Here is a 22317-nt window from a genome sequence, read left to right on the forward strand (position 1 = left end):
CCACAACTTGCGAGTCCCAGAGATTCGTTTAGAATTCCGCTTTCAAACAATTGAAACAAACTAAAATATATTCGCCGAATAAATAAGACAAGCTTTGCAAGTAAGTGAGTTCCTCGAGTACTCTAAAGGCGATTCTCCATTAACGTCCGCTTCACCCGCGCAGGCGAAGCGGCTTTTGAAATTCTGTCCATGCGACCGTGACGGACCTGAAAAACAAAGCGCGCTTCGCCCGCGCGGGCGGAGCGGACGTAATGGAGAATCGCCCTAAGTTCGTTTCACGCGCCACGAGTGTACGCCGCGGCCATATTTGTCGGATATTTGAACAAATTGTCTTTTATGTATAATTCCCTTGAACTTGGCTCAGCGCTGGATTACACAGTGGCAAATGCTAAAAATGCCACGGGCCCCACGCCTTTTAGGACCCCGCGATTTTTTCGCTTTGGGTATTCCTGGGGACAACCATGATTGAAATATATCATGAGGATCAGAGGATATGATAAATATAAATAAAAAACTTAAACACCAAGTTAACATATATACTCTTGTCTGTGATTCTGTGTCAGGGTTTATAGTTGCTATATGTATATGATTATTATAATAAAATCAGCATAAAGCGTAATTCCAGTGACCCAACATCACCTTATATATGCATGATGCGAATATATGCGAATAATTTATATCATCATATGCACAGTTAAATCAGTGCTTAGGAACGATTCGTTGCTATAGACAAAGCAGAAATTTGGAGTTCCGCGTGAAGAAAATGCCGCAGGCCCCGCGGTGTGTAAACCCGCCCCTTATTGGGCTAAATGAATTATGCTATGCCGTAATTTACAATAACAAAAACAAACTCATTCAAACCGCGAACACCATAAATCCTGTGAATTTGTAGCAAGAGTTTTCTGGTATATATCGACATGACACGATATTTAAAGTGTTTGCATGCATACGGCATTTCGTGCGCTTAAAATTTCACAACCGAGTGATTTTCCATCAAAATACAGGCATGTTGTAAAACACGGACTGGACTGCATTTGTAAAACACGGACTGGACTGGACTGGACTCAAAATCTGTAAAACACGGACTCAAAATCTGTAAAACGCGGACTCAAAATCTGTAAAACACGGACTCAAAATCTGTAAAACGCGGACTCAAAATCTGTAAAACGCGGACTCAAAATCTGTAAAACGCGGACCCAAAATCTGTAAAACGCGGACCCAAAATCTGTAAAACGCTAAGTTTGAACTACAAGCGGGTCTGGCTTGCTTGGTTAATGATTGTTCGTTTGATTTGAAAGGAAATCAACCGCAGGGTCTTCATATTTCATTTGGCAGTTTTCACACCTTTCTGGCGGCTATACTATTACTTCAGTTCAGAGTGTTAGCAAGATTCCCAAGTAACTACACCAAATTCATAAATATTATATAATGCGTTCTAACCCATAGATAAGTTATTTCAATTTTAAAGATTTTGTAGCTATCAACAGTTTCGTATAGGCTGTAACCTTAAATTGTTACAGCTTATATTATTTCGTATCCGGAAATACAAACTGTCAAACAGCTGCATTCATGCGACGATTGTGTATGATAGTCTGTCGCGTATAGTCTGGACTGAAAACCAAGTTACTTCAGTGGTATATTTTAAAATGGCAGGGAGCTTTAAGCTCCCGAAAGTTGTTTTAATACAAAAGGATTTAGAGCTTCCGAGATTTGCCTGGAGAAGCATTTCCAAAGAAAAAAAACTTGGATCTGGCAGTTTTGCGTCGGTATATTTGGCTACATATGGTAGCACTTCGCAACAAAATGTCGTTGTCAAGAAACTTAAAAGTCTTAACATCGACTCCCAGACGCGCTTCGTAAAACAGTTGCAAACATCACCAAGTATCTCATCCGTTTATCTTCATGTTAACTTGTACTGTGCACGAACAGCTCTTCCTCAGTTTACACCGGCTTTGTGCCATTTACAAAGCGATTTAATTCCGTTTCTTCAGAAAGAACATTACAACCTCATGCTGACGAAATTGGGTATAAATTTTGCGCTTTAGAGTCGTTCTATTTCTCGAGTCAATATTTCTCTGGCACAAAATCAATTATTGAAATCTTGGCGAACCAGTGGTTTTTATTACTGATCTATGTATTGACTGAAAAATTGATTGCTACAGCCTACAGACGCTACCTTCTCGCTTGTCCTACAATTACAAATACATAACGTTTTAAATAACGGCCGGTTTATTTACAAGCTTCGCTTTATATTTTCTTCAAAATATAACAATATTTTCTTCAAAATATAATATAGAATAAGCATATTCATCACAAATCACAGCCGGTCGAGCGAGAAGAAAATAAGAAAATTATAACGACGCATACGTCATGTAAAGATTATATAACCAACGTGAACAAACATTGTTATGCGCAGAATATATGCTCAGAACGGACTGTACATCATCTTTAAACAGTCATAAACTTTCTACTCGTTTCATAAAAACTGCTCATATAGCTATATACCATATTCAACGCGTAAACCTTTTTCAAAAACATCAGTTATCGCGGCGTTGCGAGTTGATGTTGAAAACCGGTTTTCGTGTAACATTTTTACAATTTAACAATTTACCTTTCAACGATGGGAAAGTAAATTGGCATATGGTAAAACGCGGACTGGATTGGACTTGTAAAACACGGACTGGACTAAATTAGTAAAACACGGACTGGACTAAATTAGTAAAATGCGGACTGGACTAAATTAGTAAAACGCGGACTGGACTAAGTTAGTAAAACGCGGACTGGACTAAATTAGTAAAACACGGACTGGAATAAATTAGTAAAACACGGACTGGACTAAATTAGTAAAACACGGACTGGAATCGATAAAATTTCTTAAATTTTATAATTATTATCACAACAAGAGATTTAAAAAGTCGTATATACTTTCCCAAAGTTTTGGAAAGGAAGCGTAGAGCCTTGAACATTATTCACGATGTAAAGAAACTAGGAGCGACGAGCATTGCTTCAAAACATTCCGGGCGTAAAAATCGAGCAATTCTTTCAGAATCTACGCAATTTATCATCTTATGTTATGAATTACGACAATTACGAGCATTCAATTCAACACAAATATAATTTGGAAGGCTTATTCCATTAATAGAGCTAAGAGGTTAGGAAGAAACGATGCTGTTGTTTATATATGTGCTGATAGATCTCTTACACGAATATATATTATGTCGATAGCAAGTCGATACCTGGTATTCTGCATATACAGTACATAAATGATATTATACAGAACGGACATTTTTTGCAGTAATCAAATCATTTTGCCGGTATACAGTATTGATTATAAGTATATTCTTTTATACAGTGGCGTAGCCAGCCTGACGATTTAGTCATGCTATGCAAATTTCATGTTATTTTTATTATTCATTTCTTTATAAATTTATTGTTTTCACAGTCAATGAACACCAAAATATTAGCATAGCATGACTAAATTGTCGGGCTGGCTACGCCACTGGTTTTGTATCGATTTACGCGTCGAAGTATCCACATCATAGACATAATAGTTAATATCCACATCATAGACACAATCATACTTCGACGCGTTAATCGATACAATATTCATTTCTTTATAAATTTATTGTTTTCACAGTCAATGAACACCAAAATATTAGCATAGCATGACTAAATTGTCGGGCTGGCTACGCCACTGGTTTTGTATCGATTTACGCGTCGAAGTATCCACATCATAGACATAATAGTTAATATCCACATCATAGACACAATCATACTTCGACGCGTTAATCGATACAAAACAATATACTTATAATCAATACTGTATACCGGCAAAATGATTTGATTACTGCACAAAATGTCCGTTCTGTATAATATTATTTATGTACTGTATATGCAGAATACCAGGTATCGACTTGCTATCGACATAATATATATTCGTGTAAGAGATCTATCAGCACATATATAAACAACACAGCATCGTTTCTTCCTAACCTCTTAGCTCTATTAATGGAATAAGCCTTCCAAATTATATTTGTGTTGAATTGAATGCTCGTAATTCATAACATAAGATGATAAATTGCGTAGATTCTGAAAGAATTGCTCGATTTTTACGCCCGGAATGTTTTGAAGCAATGCTCGTCGCTCCTCGTTTCTTTACATCGTGAATAATGTTCAAGGCTCTACGCTTCCTTTCCAAAACTTTAGGAAAGTATATACGACTTTTTAAATCTCTTGTTGTGATAATAATTATAAAATTTAAGAAATTTTATCGATTCCAGTCCGTGTTTTACTAATTTAGTCCAGTCCGTGTTTTACTAATTTAGTCCAGTCCGTGTTTTACTAATTTAGTCCAGTCCGCGTTTTACTAACTTAGTAATGCGTGGGTCATTCGTCCATTCAATTTTTTCCGAAATTGAAAATTGAAAATTGCATTCAATTTTCAATTTTTTATTTTGCAATTCGTAAATATATGTAAAAATAAATTTCGGATATTAATTTTTATGCTTTTATAAGACGAATTTAAAAGAAAAAACGGCGCACATTGGGAATTTTTTCTTTAGTATCGTTGCCGATTTTCACCATCTTTCAATTTAATATATATACGGTGTTTGTACAAAATTATAAAAGCAATCAATTTTCAATTATTCCTTTCGAGAAAAAAATCGAAAATTGATTGCACTTCCGGTAGCAAAATTGCGTAGGGGGGGGGTGTCCTCATAACTAAAATAGCGCGGGAATCTTAAGCTTTGATAACAAGTTAGGCTAATCAGCAGCAAATATGGATGAAGTTAACTTGGAGTACGTAAAAGATCTCGTGTTAACCAAAGAAAAACACACTCTGAAGTAAGCCTGATATTACAAGAAGCGTTTCCAGGAAAAAGAGGATTTAGTGAAAGATCAGTAAGAAGATTTTGCTGTGGAATGACATACACTCACAACACGTGTATCTAATGACGATTTGCACAATGTGCAAGGACAGTTGTTGCCAAGGTAAGAGAGTAAGAAAAAGGTTTTAAATCAAATACTATATGGTCCCAAAAAATCTCACAATTTCCCCCTCCCCCTGCCAACTGTAGCCCCAAACCTCAGTTTATCAGCAGCATATTTACACACTGCCACTCACTTCCCATCCCGAAACCTTAATTTTTGGCACTCTTGCCCCAAAGCAAATTCAGAAAATCTAGCTGTCTAGGTGTTATGAACCTTTATTTTAGGTTGGGCCAGCATGGGGTCGGAAAATGGTGAAGGGCTATATGAGGAGCATTGGTGTCACAGCTGGTGAAAAGCGCATTGGTAGGGCTTTGTCTATAGTGTCTCCCGCATATCAAGCCAAACGAAATGCCAACACAGCAAGACAAGTCAATCCAGTGCCATATAATGCTGAGTATTTTGGTCACAAATTACATTTGGATCAAAATGAAAAATTGGCATTGTATGGGTTAACAGAAGTCTGTGCAGTTGATGGTTTCAGTGGTAAAATTGTAGCTTTTGCTACAATGCCAGTCAAAAATAATGTTCTCATTTATGAGCATATTTACAGGTAAAGCATTCAGCATACAGCATTAAAAATCATGGTTGTGGAGTTTTTAGAGTTTGCATTTTGAGAAAGAAATGTAATATGTTTTGTTTAATTATGAGGGAATAAATGGGAAATTTTGCTGCAAATTAACATTAAAGGAAACTAAATTGCAATTGCCTTTCCGACATCATGTTCAGTAGCTGATAAACCCAACATGAAGTTTTTCAAGATAAAAATATATTGCAAATTTCTTAGTTTCTTTGGGGCATGCAAACTCCACAACCATGATATAGGCATTTTAATTATAAACAAAACTCATTGACCTATTATCCTTCCCATTGTGCATGTATTTTTACAGCAATGTGCATATGCTTTTTGATAGAAATGTTGTTTTACAATATGGAATGTGGGACCAAATACGCGTGGATCATGGAACAGAATTTTATCTCAAATTGCATGTGCAAAACAGGTTGCAAGAGTATAGAGGAAACGTAACTAGATCACCTTACATTCAGACCACATCAAAGCAGGTATAATATTCATAAGGTAAATTATAATAAAATATGTAAAAAACAACTGTGGCAAAATGCAGGTGGTAGAAAGTGTGTGTTTTCTAGGGGTTAAGGCCCTTAACCCACTAGTGCTTCCCCTTTGACAAGTAAAATCACCCAGCATTTGAAAAAAAACCAGCTTAATAACTACTGTAGAGATTAATCACAATTCAGCCTGGTTGTCAAATACATAGTACTATTGTAGGTTTTGATCATGATGTTGCTTCCTGTTATTAATTGTATTAATCCCAATTAATTTTAAAAAATAAATTTGCACATAATAATTTCATAATTGTAGATTACAAGAAAACAAGTCAACTGTTGTTATTTATTGTAGAATCTTCCTGTTGAGAGAAAGTGGGTAGAGTTTAACACTCGTGTAAATTACCCTATTAAAAGTGTTCTCAATTCAATGGCTAATGAAGAACTCATCAATATGGATGATGACATTACCAAATTCTGCGTATCATGGTTTGTGTCGAGGGTTGCAGATACAGGAATAAAACAGGTTATTGACAGTTGGAACAATCATCCTATTCCAGGTAAGGATATTCCTCTCAAAAGTAATGATTAATTAACCCATTAAACTCCAGACACATGCCTGAAAAACAAGAAAATTGTCAGGCATTTTTCAAGAAAAAACAGGTAGAGCACATTTAATAATTTTAATAACGGAATTTTAATCAGTGTGCTCCATCAAATTGGTTTAAATGAAGCAGGCTTTGCTTTTATAGGTTATTTGTTTTTCCTTCAAAATAGGAAAGGGAGTTCCAAATGAAAGAATGCAAGCAAGTAACAAAGCATGCTTGCTACCAACACAAGATTTACTACCAAGTAAGCTGTGGCCTTATATGAAAGTGAAGGAGGAACTATTACCCTACCAGAATTGTTTGGAGTTGATCCCATTTATGAAAACCCACAGCTGAAGAAATTGCGTTTTGATTCATTTGTTGCTGCTTATCCTAATTTCAGTACAATCTTTCATGGTGTGGTAAATGGAGAGAGTTACCTTTTTAAAGAAGGCCTTCAGCATTTTATATCTTTGACAACAAATCAACATTAAAAACAGGCTAAATGAAATTGGTAACTTACAATTTCAAGAGTATTAATTAAACACTTGGTAACAAAGTTCAACTCAATTGGTTATTCTTTCAGCATTCTGAAAGATTTCTCTGTTTATAGTTCTTATTCCAAACCCAACTTGCAAACATGGCAACAACTATCATTGTGCAAACTATAACTGAATTAATCTACATTATACTGTACATGTAGAAAACATATCTGGAACATTTTAGATATCTTCAATGTTTGTGTTGGAAAGAATTATTCAACATCATTGTCTGCACCCTTGATCATATTTCCTAGAGCAGCCAAGAACTCGTCAAGACCCTTAAACTGGTATGTTGAAGCATACCCTCGTGGCTCGTTACAATATGGACATTTCTTACTTAAACTGTCAGTTCCATTGTACCATGTGTTAACACAGACCTCACACCCAAGCAGAGTACAGCAACACTTTGTTGCTATAACTGGTGGTTTTATGGGTGTTTCATGGCAAATTTTACACATGAAGGCATCACGAACAAGCTTCACAAGCCCCACTGGCAAAGAAACCGACTGGTTAACTTGAAGTATATCATTTATCATCCCTTTCATCTCATGTAATTGTGACTTTAGTTGTTCAAAATCAGTGCTGGTGACAAATTTTGCTTTCTTATTCTTGGATACAAATTCATCATCACTATCATCCGAAACATAATGGGAAGTAATCTTCTTCTCCTTTGATTTATTCACTCCTTTAATACCTCTGGGATTTGCCTTCACGGCATATATCTTTCTACTTGCACATTTCCAAAAGCTCAAACCTGAAACAACATTAAATTGTTAGGACTAAAAGGAGTTACAAGGAACTATTCAAGCAAAGCCCCTGCATTTCCTTGTTTGCTAAAGGGTTACAGTAAGGTCATTTTTAATTAGTACTTTTAGTTAAACCCCTAATTACTTTTATGAAATAAATTACTTATAAAAACATGTTGTGTTGTTCTGGAGCACTATATTTGATTTACTTAAAGTACATGCTATACATGAAATCATTTTTTCATTAACAATGAGTTATATATTGTATCAATATTGTTGAACAGTGTTGGCTGCACAACATTGTTCAATCCTGCTGACAGCAGGCTCATAACTTTTACACCTGTATAAAGTAAATATTAATTCCTGTTGTTAAATTTATTACCAGTGTGTGAGGTCAAGCTACATATTACAAGGTAAGTTTTTATTGTTTAATGATGCATTGTGCCTATTTATATTGCAGGCCATTTTAGTTTAATAATTATATCTCAACCTTATTATAATTGTATACCAATTATATAACATATAAACATAATGTAAACAAATTAGTATACATCTGCTAAGCAGAATTAACAGTCTCTTTAACCATGGAGATGTGCCTAAATGCACCCTAATATTAAATATTTGAAGACAATTGGTAAAAATGGCTATAAAGCATAGAATACTGACCTCTTGTTCCCTCATTGTCCATGATTTTTAAGCCATTGCTGGTGACCAATTCAATTGCTTCATCATGGAATGATTCTTTTGCTTTCGTTGTTAGAAAATTGACATTTGCATTTTCTTCGTTTATATTTATGTACGTTTGCCCTATCTCTAGAAAGGTTGGATTGTTTTTTTCATTTCTTAATGACATCTGAGCATGGATTATCTTAACTATCACAGCATTTTTCCGTCTTCCACCACCAAACAGAGGGGTGGCACCAGGTGTTGACTTGGTCAAAGTTGGAGTAGTGCTATATGAGAAGGATTGTACAGAATGCTGCTGCTCTTGGCTAGATGTGCTGGCCATATCATCTCCCATCACCTCAACTGATCTACCATCCTCCAGATGAGTAGTGTTAAAGCGACCTGCTTCATTTGGCCAAAAGGATAAGTCTCCAAATTCTTCCTTTAGGTATAAGGAATTTGCTTCAACCTGAAAATTAATGTAAACAATACATAGTCATAGAGAATTGAGAGTAACATTGTACAAGCAAGATTTTCATATACACTTAACATTTAAATTTATATTTTGGTAAGAAATTGCACAATATACCAGGGGGTTTATAAAGTGGGTGCAATATACCCCCAAAATTATAGTGATATACTTTTCATTCAGCCATATATATTTCTATTTATAAACGCTTACTTTACAATAAGATGGACATGATTTACAATTTGTATTTTTGCAAGTATCCAATACTTTTATTGAAATACATATTGAAAAGGCTCGTTGCCCAAACAGTCATGAGAAATATTAATAATTTATATTAATACAAAATTATGCTAAATTTACTCGCCTGGAATGCTCGAGAAAGCCTTGACACCGTGAGCTCACTGGACGAAATTCGCAATCTTAAGCTTTTCCCTTCCCGATGAACATCAAAAATCTTTGTGCTTGCCATTTGCAGTTGAAGGAATAACCAAATAACAACGCCGTTTACATAAAACACAACTATACTACAGGAACAGTGTTATAACCGTGGAACACGTTCTTTTTTGTGTTCCCGCCGGCGCGAAAGAAATTCAAAGAATTAGGGCCAGTGGGGGAGGGGGGGGGTTTGCTACCGGAAGTGCAATCAATTTTCAATTTTTTTCTCGAAAGGATTAATTGAAAATTGATTGCTTTTATAATTTTGTACAAACACCGTATATATATTAAATTGAAAGATGGTGAAAATCGGCAACGATACTAAAGAAAAAATTCCCAATGTGCGCCGTTTTTTCTTTTAAATTCGTCTTATAAAAGCATAAAAATTAATATCCGAAATTTATTTTTACATATATTTACGAATTGCAAAATAAAAAATTGAAAATTGAATGCAATTTTCAATTTTCAATTTCGGAAAAAATTGAATGGACGAATGACCCACGCATTCTTAGTCCAGTCCGCGTTTTACTAATTTAGTCCAGTCCGCATTTTACTAATTTAGTCCAGTCCGTGTTTTACTAATTTAGTCCAGTCCGTGTTTTACAAGTCAAATCCAGTCCGCGTTTTACCATATGCCCCCATGCATGGTAGAGGTACTAATTATATCATCTGTCTATCAAAATAATAAAGCTGTTTTCATTAATCTGCCTGAAATGGGGTTGTAATTAACAACATTCCTATAGCATGAAATAAACATTGCATATGATACTTTCCCTTATTTGAAGTATTTAAATATGTTTTGGATTCATCGGTTATGAAACAAAGTTCATAAAGTTTAAATGTTAAAAGTTTTCATTTGTAGATTTTGTAGTTAAGAAAGGCAGTGGCGTAGCCAGCCTGACGATTTAGTCATACTATGCAAATTTTATGTTATTACCATTATTCATATCTTTAGAAATTAATTGTTTTCACTGTCAATGAACACCAAAATATTAGCATAGCATGACTATATTGTCGGGCTGGCTACGCCACGGAAGAAAGCCGCAATGTAGAAACGTAAGTTAGACAAATGCAGCCGCCTAAGGCTAAGGGGTTGTTTATATGGTAAACAGGATAAACTAGTCCTGTGTTTCTCATCATTCACAACGCCTTTGTTGGCTTCACGCTTAAAGTTCATATTACATTAGTATCAGCATCTATTAAAGTACGTTGCTACTGTTTGATTGTTTTTAAATATGTAGTGAACACTGAGGAACATAAAAATTATAAAAATTGGTTTCACAGCCCGCTTAGAGCGTTTATATGAGAATATTTTCATCTCGCTAAGCCAGATCTCGCCTCTTTCGAGCAGGATCTCGCCAAGTAGCGGGCCAGCCCGCCTGTCCATATAAACGCACAAACGTTTTTATTAGGAAATGTACTCGCGGTGAGATCTCGCTAGCTAAGCTGTCTCGCTAAGTGGGCCAGCCCGGCTTCCATATAAACAGCCCCTTAGACAAGCTTACGAGCTTGGTAAAATATAACGCATACGAGCGTCGTTTTTTATGTTGGAAGTTTAAAATAGCAATTACTCCGGCGTCTGTTCGATTATGTTTAGATTGAATTGGGGTAAGAATATATAAGCACGAATTCCAAATGCAAAGTGTAAGACAAAGTGAACGTATCATGCGGTTTATTTACATTTTTGAACAATTGAACTTCTATACTTTTTAAAGTAAGACGTGCTTCTGAATTTAGCGGTCGAACATTTAGGTTCGCAAGGCTTCTAAATGCGAATATGAACTTTATTGTTTATGTTCAGAAGCTCTATATTTGAATCATTTGAATATCAGATATTAACAGACCTTAGTATTTTAAAAAATACAGCAGTTCAAAATGTAAACAAACCGTTTGTTTACTTACGGACTTCACTTTCACCTTAAATTGACTTTAGCGAAAAGTGCAAATATTACATTCCTTAATCCTCGGAAATTCGTTTTGGGAAAGATGGACTACATGAGTTACTTTGAAATGTTTTACTGTTTCCGTGTGCGACACTGTACTGACTGATATTTCTCTTTATTTTAAAACGTGGACCAGTTTCTTATTGCAAGAAAATAGAATAACTTCACCTTTAAACTTTTTAATCTACCTAACAATAGCACGTGAAGATTGAACTGTCAGGTTGAGTTAAAGAAGAGTTTCAGGGCGCTCGTAGCGTGACTATCTTAACTGAAGGGGGGAAAGCCTTGAGTTTTACCGACTAACACCAGTTACTAGGGAGATTATATAGCAGTGGCTACGAGTACGAGATTCGTCATTCCCGCGCGCGGTTGTTTGCTTACGCCATCAGCTAGAACTCGGAGTCGTTCAGCTTTTGATACGAGTTTGTTGGTAAATTTCGTACTCAAAAGTCCAACGACTACGAGTTTTGGCTGATGGCGTATGCAAACAACTTGTGAGAATGACGAATCTCGTACTCGTAGTCACTGCTAAAGCTCCCTACTTGAAGCGCGTCTGAAGAAAGCATATCGCCTTTTGATCGGCTCATCAATATAGACGAGTTACTTGTCAATTACATATCGCAAGCAAATGGCCATTTCGCAACTTTCAGATGTGTTTGATGAGCTGTCAAAAGTTTGCAGAATCCGTATTTAGAAGAAAAATTGAACTTTTTAAAGTTATTCAATAGTTTTCTCTTTGATGGAGATAGTGATTAGATTTTCGAGTTGAAACTTCATAAACACCATTTTCCGCGGTGTGGATTACCCTAAATATAATTGCAACCAAGCGGTCAGAATTGTTCAAAAATTCCTCGCTTGTTGAATGGAATACCAACGGAGACGTGATTGTCTCAATAAACGGTACCTGAATATATTCGATTATAGATATTGACGATGTTATTCTATATGCCTCACATGAGCCCGATCACCCGAGATTCAACGAAGCGTTAGCTGATTTTGAGGCATGGAAAGAAGTCTTTTTGAAACCAAACAAGCACATTCTTTTGTTAGAATGACTACATGCCTACCAGGATCATATTATTTACTTATTTCAATACCTCAGAAGTCAATTTTACGTTTTGTTATATCTCAGCAACGTGGCTCACGAGAAAAGCCCAAAATACGGTTCAAATAAAGATCTCCACAATTAACTCTTAAATTATAACCAATGTTAAGCATTCTATACCGCATCAGCGGCAACTGTCTTGGCTAATATACGCGCCCGGAGAAGGTCCGCTTACAACTGCTTAATCCCTATGGCTTTTGAAAAATTCAATTAAATTTATTAATTAAATTGTTTACCAAATTGAAGGTTGTGGCACTTATACACTGCTGAATCACTTGGCTTGTTTTCAATATTCCCTTGAAAATTGCTTCATACAAGTTGTTTCTAGTCGAACAAAGCTCATTTTTTCAGTTGTATAATTCTGGTAACTACGTTTGGAGCTGATAACTCTGCTGTTTTTCAATTGTACAACGTTTTTCGGCCGCATTTGGACAGGTAAGACCCGAAATGGGTTAAAATTTTATTATCGTATCATATTGTATTGGTAATTATGATGGTAAATTATAAATTTATATATTTTCTGATATCGATTCCAGTGCAGGTTAACGGAGTGTAATATAACTGATTTATTCTTCTTACATTTTCTTAATTATCGTGTAATAAAACCATCGTGCAAAAAAAAATCTGCGACTTCAATCGGAGCGTTTCCGCCTATCAACGTTTGTCCAGCATCAATCATATAAAGTACCGATTTGCAAACGAACTTGCTGAATCTCAACCCAGGTTATCCCTCTGTAACGTAGAGTTCAAAATATTTGATATAAACGGTAGTTTTAATGAGAATTTTACAAGATTCTATTGATTTTTGCAAACCTGCTACAAAGTATTCAGAAAGTGGCGGGGTTTTTTACACACAGTTAGGGGCTGAATGCAATATGTCTTTTCAGCGCGGGCTGAGGTTCAGCCAGGCAAACCGGAGCCAAAGTATTTTTCAATTACATAACAAGTTTGTGTTATGACACGTCACTGATTATTTTTAAAGCAGCCTGAAATTTCAGCCCGGGCTGAGTTTGTAAAGACTGGTCGTAGACCTATTTCGATTCTTCGAGCGCTTTAAAATCCCGAATGACAATAACTTGACCTTTAAGAGACTATGACCGCACATGGTGGTGGCCTCCTTCGGTCTGTGGTGACCATGGGTTGAAAATCCTAGTTGTCTGTCCTGCTGGAACAGCGCCGCCTGTGGCTGAACAGGCCGATGCGCGAATGGCAGTCTCTGTCACACAAGTCACACTTGTGGATTGTCTCTGTGCTGTGAGAGCGGTCACGTTCTTTTCTGCGGGCTCGCTTTTCCTCCGCAGCACCTTTCAGCCGCTCCTCTCCTGTCTTCAGCTGTGTGGTCGCTGTGCTTCACCATCTGGAGCGGTCGTCGGCCAGGCTCTCCCAGCGCTCTGTGTCGATCTCAAGACCTTTCATGTCCCTCTTGCAGACATCTCTATAGCGCAGCTGTGGGCGGCCAGTGCCTCTCTTGCCACTCGCCAGTTCTCCTTAGAGGATGTCTTTGGGGATACGGCCGTCCTCCATGCGGTGAACATGGCCCAGCCAGCGGAGCCTTCGTCGTCTGAGCAAGGTAAACATGGTTGGAAGGCCGGCGCGAGACAAGACTTCGGTGTTGGGCACTTTGTCCTGCCACGAAATGCCCAGTATGCGGCGGACGCACCTCAGATGGAAGGCGTTCAGTCTTCTTTCTTGTTTGGCGTAGGTAGTCCACGTCTCACTCCACAGGCATTGTACACTGCCATCCTGGTCTTGATGGAAAGTTTGGAGTTCTCCCACACTCGTGTGGTGAGGCGAGCGAGTGTTGTTGCTGCCTTCCCAATTCTTTTGTCCAGTTCTGTGTCCAGTGAAAGGTTGCTGCTGATCGTGGACCCCAGGTATGTGAATTCGTTCACGACTTCCAGCTCGTAGTCGTCGATGGTGATGGATGGTGGCACTTCCACGCTCTGTCCCAGTACGTTGGTCTTCTTTAGACTAATAGTAAGCCCGAAGTCCTTGCAGGCCTGGGAAAAGCGGTCTATCAGGGTCTGGAGCTCCTGCTGTGTGTGTGTTGCGACTGCAGCATCGTCGGCAAACAGCATGTCGCTGATCAGGGCCTCTCGTACTTTGGTTTTGGCTTTGAGGCGGGCAAGGTTGAACAGCTTGCCGTCGGATCTGGTGTGTAGGTAGATCCCCTCTGTTGATGAGCCGAAGGCGTGCTTCAGGAGCAATGCAAAGAAGATCCCGAAGAGAGTCGGGGCGAGGACGCAGCCTTGTTTGACGCCACTGCGTATGTCGAATGGCTCCGAGATACTGCCGTCGTACTGTACAGTTCCCTTCATATCAGTGTGGAAGGATTCGACGAGGCTCTGCAGCTTTGGGGGGCATCCTATCTTTGGCAGGATCGCGAATAGGCCTTCTCTGCTGACCAAGTCGAAAGCCTTCGTCAGGTCAATGAAGGCAACATACAGCGGCATGTTCTGTTCTTTGCATTTCTTCTGGAGTTGGCGGAGGGAGAAAATCATGTCTACCGTTGATCTGTTGGCGCGAAAGCCACACTGGGACTCAGGGTAGACGCGTTCGGCGAGTTTCTGTAAGCGAACGAGGATGACGCGCGCGTACACCTTGCCAACTATGCTGAGGAGAGAGATCCCCCTGTAATTGTTACAGCCGCTTCTTTCGCCCTTGTTTTTGTAGAGGGTGATGATCTTGGCATCCCTCATGTCTTGAGGTACAGCACCTTCCTTCCAGCACTGGCAGAGGACTTCGTGCAGTGGACGCAATAGGGCAGTCTTGCAGTGCTTGATCAGGTCGGGTGGTATAAAGTCACTGCCTGGAGCTTTTCCTGCGGCCAGGCTGTCAATGGCCTTATTGAGCTCATCCAAGGTTGGCTCCGCGTCGAGCTCGTTCATGGTCGGTAGGCACTCGATAGCATCAAGAGCTAAGGGGGACACTGTGTTCTGTCTGGAGTAGAGGTCGGAGTAGTTTTCCACCCATCTCTCCATCTGCAGGCCCTTGTCTGTGATGGTTTCCCCAGTGGAGGATTTGAGGGGTGCCGTCTTGCTCTGAACTGGGCCCAGTGCCTTCTTGATGCCATCGTACATCCCTCTGATGTTCCCAGTGATGGCGGCAGTCTGAATGTCTTCACTTAGCTGCATCCAGTACTCGTTGGCGCAGCGCCGTGCCGTCCGCTGGACTTTGCTCCTTGCAGCTCTGAGGATCTGGAGGTTCCTCTCGTTTGGGGTCCGCTTGTACTCGGCGAGAGCAGCGCGCTTGGCTTCGATGACAGGGGTCATCTCAGTCGTCTTGGCTTCGAACCAATCATGCGACTTGGTGGTTTTCTTCCCAAAGGTAGTCAAGGCTGTGTGGTGTATGGTGTTACGCAGCTCCTCCCACCTCTTCGTTGCAGATTCCTCGTGCCCCAAGGTGCCAAGCTCCTTCTCAAAGGCGGCGGCGAACTGCTCCACAAGTTCTGGTTGGGCCATCTTGCTGGTGTCAATGCGTGCCTTTCCTTGCTGTCTGGCGCGGTGGAATTTCTTTGGCTGCATCCTGAACTTGTAACACACCAGTGAGTGATCTGTGTCACAATCCGCACTCTGGCAGGAACGGGTCAGTAGCACGTTCTTCAGGAAGGTGCGTCTGGTCAGGATCATGTCCAGCTGGTGCCAGTGTTTGGAACGCGGGTGGCGCCAGGAAACTTTGTGTTGTGGCTTGGTCTGGAAGTAGGAGTTGGTAATGCACAAGTTGTAGTACGTGCAGAACTCCAGTAGACGCTGTCCGTTTTCATTCATCTTGCCCACACCAAATTCACCGAGGCAGGACGGCCAGGAGTCATGATCGGCGCCCACTCTGGCGTTGAAGTCGCCAAGCAGAACTAGTTGTTCTGTGCTGGGAATATTCCTGACATTGGCTGCTAGGTTCTCATAGAACTCGTCCTTGGCTTCTGGGGTGGCGACCAGCGTTGGGGCGTAGACACTGACGAGAGTGACAGGGCCTTCAGTGGTGTTAAGGCGGAGAGTCAGGAGTCGCACAGAGCCGTTGCTGCCAGGTTCAACCATCTTCAGCAATGTATTCCTAACTGCAAAGCCCACTCCGTACTCCCTGGGCTCGTTGGAGCCCTTTCCCTGCCAGAAGAACGTATAGTCTTTCTCTCTCAGTGTGCCCGAGTCAGCCAGTCGTGTTTCCTGCAGGGTAGCGATGTCTACGTTCAGTCTCTTCAGCTCGTCGTTGATGACAGCGGTCTTCCTGGCGTCGCTGATGTGTTTGAGGCTTTCTGCGAGGCCGGTCATCATAGTTCGTACGTTCCAGCTTCCCAGTTTTAGAGCTGGTATTTTTCTTTGTTTTGTTATGCCTAGTGCGAGATTTGCAGTCTGCCGTTCAGATTTCTCTTAATCCCCATGCACCCAATGGGGCAAGCAGACCGTGGCGGGACAGCACCTTATTGGCTGGGGGCTACCCAGCTTGAGGCGGGCGATAGCTGTCCAATGGCATCCGAAAATCCCTCCCACCGTCGAAAGCAATCCCTGGCGCCAAGCTCTACGCCAATCGAGCAATGACTTATAACCGGTATCTATTGCTTCCCGTGTTGTGTCGACGCCGAGGGCGAAGCTGGAGTGTCCTCTCCAGTGTATGGTCTGGGTTTTGGTACGTTGTGGTAGGATTCTAGCCTGGGCAGGATGATATGGAGGACGGGCTGTTGCCCATGCAGCGTGTCCCCCCTCTCCACGTCGTTGGTGGATCCAAAGGAACAGCAGGCTGTTACAGTTTGGCACCAGCGCCGTCGCAGGAGCTGCCAGAACGAGGTTGAGGGTAACGACGAACTGCCTTAGGGGCCCCGACTCCGGATTTTTCCTCAGGGTTGACTCCCGAAGCCTTTCCAGTGAACGGGTATGCCGCAAGGCAGCGCAGGTTTGAAATCAGGGTTTCCTTCCCCTAGGTGGACTGCCTTCCCAGGCTGTCGAGCCCCACCTGCCCGAAGCAATCTGGTTTTAAGGCGCCAGAGACCCGCCTGCACCCCTTCTCCTGTCAGTAGAAGCAGTCCTGCGACGAGCACGCCAGGAGCTGGACTTAGTTGTCAGGCTATTTGAGCACGCACGCCATATGGGAGCATTTTATAGGTAGTGGGAGCTTATCCTCAATACCACCCCCGGCTATGACAACCTTGGGACCACCGCACATAAAAGTGAAATAAACAAACGAAAAGCATTGTCAAGGCGAATTTTTCTTTCCGGGTTTAAGTTTATTTACGATTACATGGCAACAACACTAAGTTTCAGCCCGGGCTGAACTTTTAGGGTAACTCAACTAACTTTCCCAGGTAACTCGAACTGGGCTGAAATTCTTGTCATGTAATCGCGTGCGCGATTTTGTTAGGATTTTATAACAACCCCAGGCTGAAGTTCCAGCCCGGTCAGCTGGGGTGAAACTCTGCTCGGGCTGAAAACACTCCATGTAATCAGCCCCTTATATATACCAATTTATTGAATAATTGAAAGAAAAGATTGCAAATCACCGTTGGCCGTATATGTCAAATGTTTACAAGCAAATTGCATGGTTATGTTCTAAGACCTGGTTGTGTGTCTTTCATAAACAACCACAAGCTTTTTACATGCATGTTCGACCATTTTGTGCGATCGAGATAAATTTAAAGGAAGGCAAATTCAGTTCAAAGAGATTGATTATATACACATATATGAGAAAAGCTTCTCTTTATTCAAACTCATTGCAATGACTGCGCTGTATAGCGCTCGATTTTACCAGTTACTGAATTACGGCAGTTACAGCGTTTTGCAAACTATTTAACAGCAAATAGGCTTCGCTGAAGTGTTTCACAAAATAAAAATGTTGCCTAAAGCTGTAGCTTTGGCCTAGACTGCACGTTAATGTGGACATCTTTCCTCTATTAAAAGGGCAAATATATCGCTGCCGAAACACACGATAGTTAGGGTTAAGTCAGGCAAGAATTCACGCCCCCCCGGCCGCTTGCAGCCCCAGAGACTAGTGTTCATGATATATACGGCATGAGTAAAGCATGATTACTGGCATTCAGGTCCACCCCATTACCATGCAGATACAAAACTTAAGCGCACTGCTTTATCCGTTTCGGCGTTGCAAATACTTGTTCCTTTGTTTATGTTAGAAAAAATAAGGTGAGAGATAGGAGGCTAATCGTGTTCAACACGTGTAGTACAGTCAAAACGATGTTTCTTTTCGAGTGGTCACTTTTTTCCCAAACCGATATTCTGACAATAAAAAGCTTGTCAAATTTTCCGAGACTGAGTAAGAACGTTGTTCAATTAAAATGTGTGCTGAAATTTTTCTACATAATTCATTAATATTGGCGTCAATAAACACTTAATAAAATAATAAGCATGATTACACAGCTATTTGCGAGCCACCGCTAACCGTAAAGCTTTTTTCACGTTTGTTTACGTTTAAACTTTTGGGTCTAACCGGAAACGTTGAATGTTAAACAGTTGGGCGGAACCTGTCAAAACTGCTGAAATATCACAGTGTAACTTGATTGGTTTATAGTTTAACATTCAACGTTTCCGGTTAAACCCAAAAGTTTAAAACATAAACAAACGTGATAAAAACTTCACGGTTAACGATGGCTTGCAAATAGCTGTATGCTGTATTGTTTTATAATTACGATGTCAAATAAATCCGGGCAATTTAAATTATCACAACAATGTAACTAATGTTAGGCATTCTACCAACGTTAGCGGCACTTGTCTAAGCTAATAATTTAGACGCGAGGCGGTCTCCTATTTCACCCAACTAAAAAATTGAATTTGTATTAAATACAGTAACTATATTCGTAGCTAGCTGAGACTATTTACACAGCAAACTTATGAGGTTTTTGCTCCCGCATAGAATAACACAATAAGAACCAACGTGATATTTTCTTCCGAATGAATTTGTTGTTAATTACTTGTGTTTAATAATAACTTGTGTTTTGTGCTTGCTGGCGCTAAGAATGTACTTTATTATTTATTGAAAATGAGTCAAGAGTTTTGATTGGCCAGCAGCTGTTTGCGAAATCGTCATATCCGCTCGGCAGCTGCCCAAATTTGGACAGTGACGTCACTTCGTCGGATATGAAAAAAATTATTGCACGTTTGACGTCACTTCGTCAGATATGAAAAAAATTATTGCACGGTATGACGTGACGCTAATTTATGCGGCTTGTGCCAAAACCTAAAAGCGGGAAAATACGAATGGCTAAATCAAAGGAAAGGTAAATTTTTGCAAATAAATAATAAAACAATTATTGAATTCGGTTCTCGCAGGATATGAGGAATTATCAAGGCCTCGGTTTGTGTTATCCGCCTCAGCCTTCGGCTTCGGCAGATAACACAAACCTCGGCCTTAATAATTCCTCATATCCTGCTCAACCTCATTCAATAATTGTTTATTATTAAACCTTATTATTAAACTTTTTTATTAAATTATCATTTGCATGAACTGGTATAATTTGAAAAATGCAAAATTTGTTTGTTTCAAGGTTAATTGAAATTCGGAAGACAAGGCTTGCATTCTATTGAATATTCCTTTGAGTCGACAGCCGCAATTCTTAATACGTATAAGCTTCAAACTTGGTCAGCGAAAAGATTAATAAATACTCAAACAAACTATGTCTTGCACACAAGGCTTGCACCGACTTAAGCTTGAACACGGCAAAAGCGAATTGTCTAAATTAATACCTTTGTTTATATACTTTAGTCAGAAACCAATAAACATACATGCATTTTTTGTATATTTATATTCAAACTATTTGAAGTGTAATGGTATATATGTATAAGATAAACATGAAATTTAGTTGCATTAAGACGAGAATTTTTCTATGTCGGGTAATATATGTGCTCAGGAAGAACCTTAGTCATATAATCATGCAACAGTGGTAACATTTTTAACATAAAAAGACATTTGGGAAACATTGGACCGGTTGTATCAAGGCCGTTTAGCTTAAACGGTGGATAAGTCAAAATTAAATAATTCCCTACATCTCTCTTGAATGAGTCAACTTGAATATTATGCACTGAATATGTAGTTGTAGACAGTATCTTTGTAAAAGTTCGATTGTTGAATAAAAGAATAGACTTGTTTTCTATTTTGAAACAAAACGGGCTTGATACAATTGGCCCGTGAAAAGCATCTAAAAAGTAGCTAGCTATATAATCTAAAAATATCGTTGAAATGAAAAGATTTCTCGGGATACGCCGAGAAGAATATGACACTTGAATCAAAGCAACTTTTGTATTCATCTCAGTGATAATGGCGTTGAAATTTATAATTAACAACGTCGATAGCCGCTATTTGGTGTTATCCAATCACGGATAGCTGTTGGTAAAACTCCCACGCGTGTTTCTATAACTGTATAGAAACACAGGAAAAAATGTTTTCTATTTCATTTATGATATATCTCAAAAAATGATTTTGTACAAATATTATAATTCGATTCAATTACAAATTCTCATTACATCGCTTCGCTTGTCAAGTTCGTCGGGAAAATTCCCTTGTTTCTATACAGTTATAGAAACACGCTTCTCGACCAATCAGCATGCGCGTACTATAAATGTCATATTATAATATAATAATTTAATAAACAAAACTACTATAAATGAATTTTGTGTGGTACGTCCAAATGATTTGATGTTTTGAACGTTTTCCCGCCAAAATGCACATATAAACAATTCTCCTATTAATCCTTGAAGGTACCCCATACCAACTGTAACGTTAACTACAAACTTATATATGTGATTTTGAACGACTATTGCATAAACATATTCTTGCACTGGCGTTATCCTATCGCTTCGTTTTCAATAATTTTGATTATTCAAACGCTAATCGAATACAACATTCTGTTTTCGATTATCGCGGAGCCCTCGTTTCCTCGTTAGAGGGTCGTGGACTAGTGGGTCGTGGACTAGAGGGTCGTGGACTAGTGTGTCGTGGACTAGAGGGTCGTGGACTGGAGGGTTGTTGACTAGAGGCTCGTTGACTAGAAAGGCCGTGGACTAGAGGAACCAGAATAACATTTTCGCATTTCCGGTCATTTGTACTTTGAAATTTCTCATATTCGAACGGTATATACCTCAAGTTTCCTCGGGACTTTAGCTTCTATTACGGTTCGAATCTAGCAGATGTTTGCTTCTTTTGGAATTCCCGTAAAACTTCCCTGATCCTCTCTTTTTGCGTTTTCTACAAAGTTTCCCGCCAAAATTTCCCGTTTGCGGAATACGAAGTTAACTTCCGTTGTGTCACTTTTTCTTCCTCCATAACACGTTTTGCTTTTGTTTTATCTTTTTTATTTGCGTTGCGACACTTTTGTTCGCTTTAAGACTTTTTTATTGCCCTGCAAAGTACACGCGTCCAAACGCACAAATTGTAAGAAGTCTGCAACAGAGTTGTTACAAGTCTGTTCACAAGCTTGCAACAAGATTTGTTCGCACCGCTTGCTCACCGCTTGCTCCAATTTGTTGCAACAAGTTTGGGACAAGCTGTTAACAACTTGTAGCAAGTCCGATGGCATTTACAAGATTGTTCTGACAAGTCTTATACAGATATGATACAACAACATTGCTACGAACTTGTACAGCAAAAGATTGTAGCAATATTGTCACATCATGTTTGTACCAGACTTGTTTGAACAGCCTTCTATCAAGTCTTTCGATTCAACAAGTTTGTTATAATTACAACTTGTTAAGAAGTTGTCCCATCTCGTCAAAAGCTTGGGACAAGCAGTGCGAACAAATCTTGTTGCAAGCTTGTGAACAGACTTGATTCAGACT

General features: G+C 39.5%; 1 pseudogene; it reads left to right on the top strand.

Moving 5' to 3' along the window:
* Positions 1-4780: 4780 nt before the first annotated feature.
* On the top strand, positions 4781-7135 carry LOC114533600 (annotated as a pseudogene).
* Positions 7136-22317: the final 15182 nt, after the last annotated feature.

This window comes from Dendronephthya gigantea, unplaced genomic scaffold (assembly GCF_004324835.1).
Source record: "Dendronephthya gigantea isolate DGI-Jeju-01 unplaced genomic scaffold, DenGig_1.0 000002F, whole genome shotgun sequence".
Taxonomy (NCBI): Eukaryota; Metazoa; Cnidaria; class Anthozoa; order Malacalcyonacea; family Nephtheidae; genus Dendronephthya; species Dendronephthya gigantea.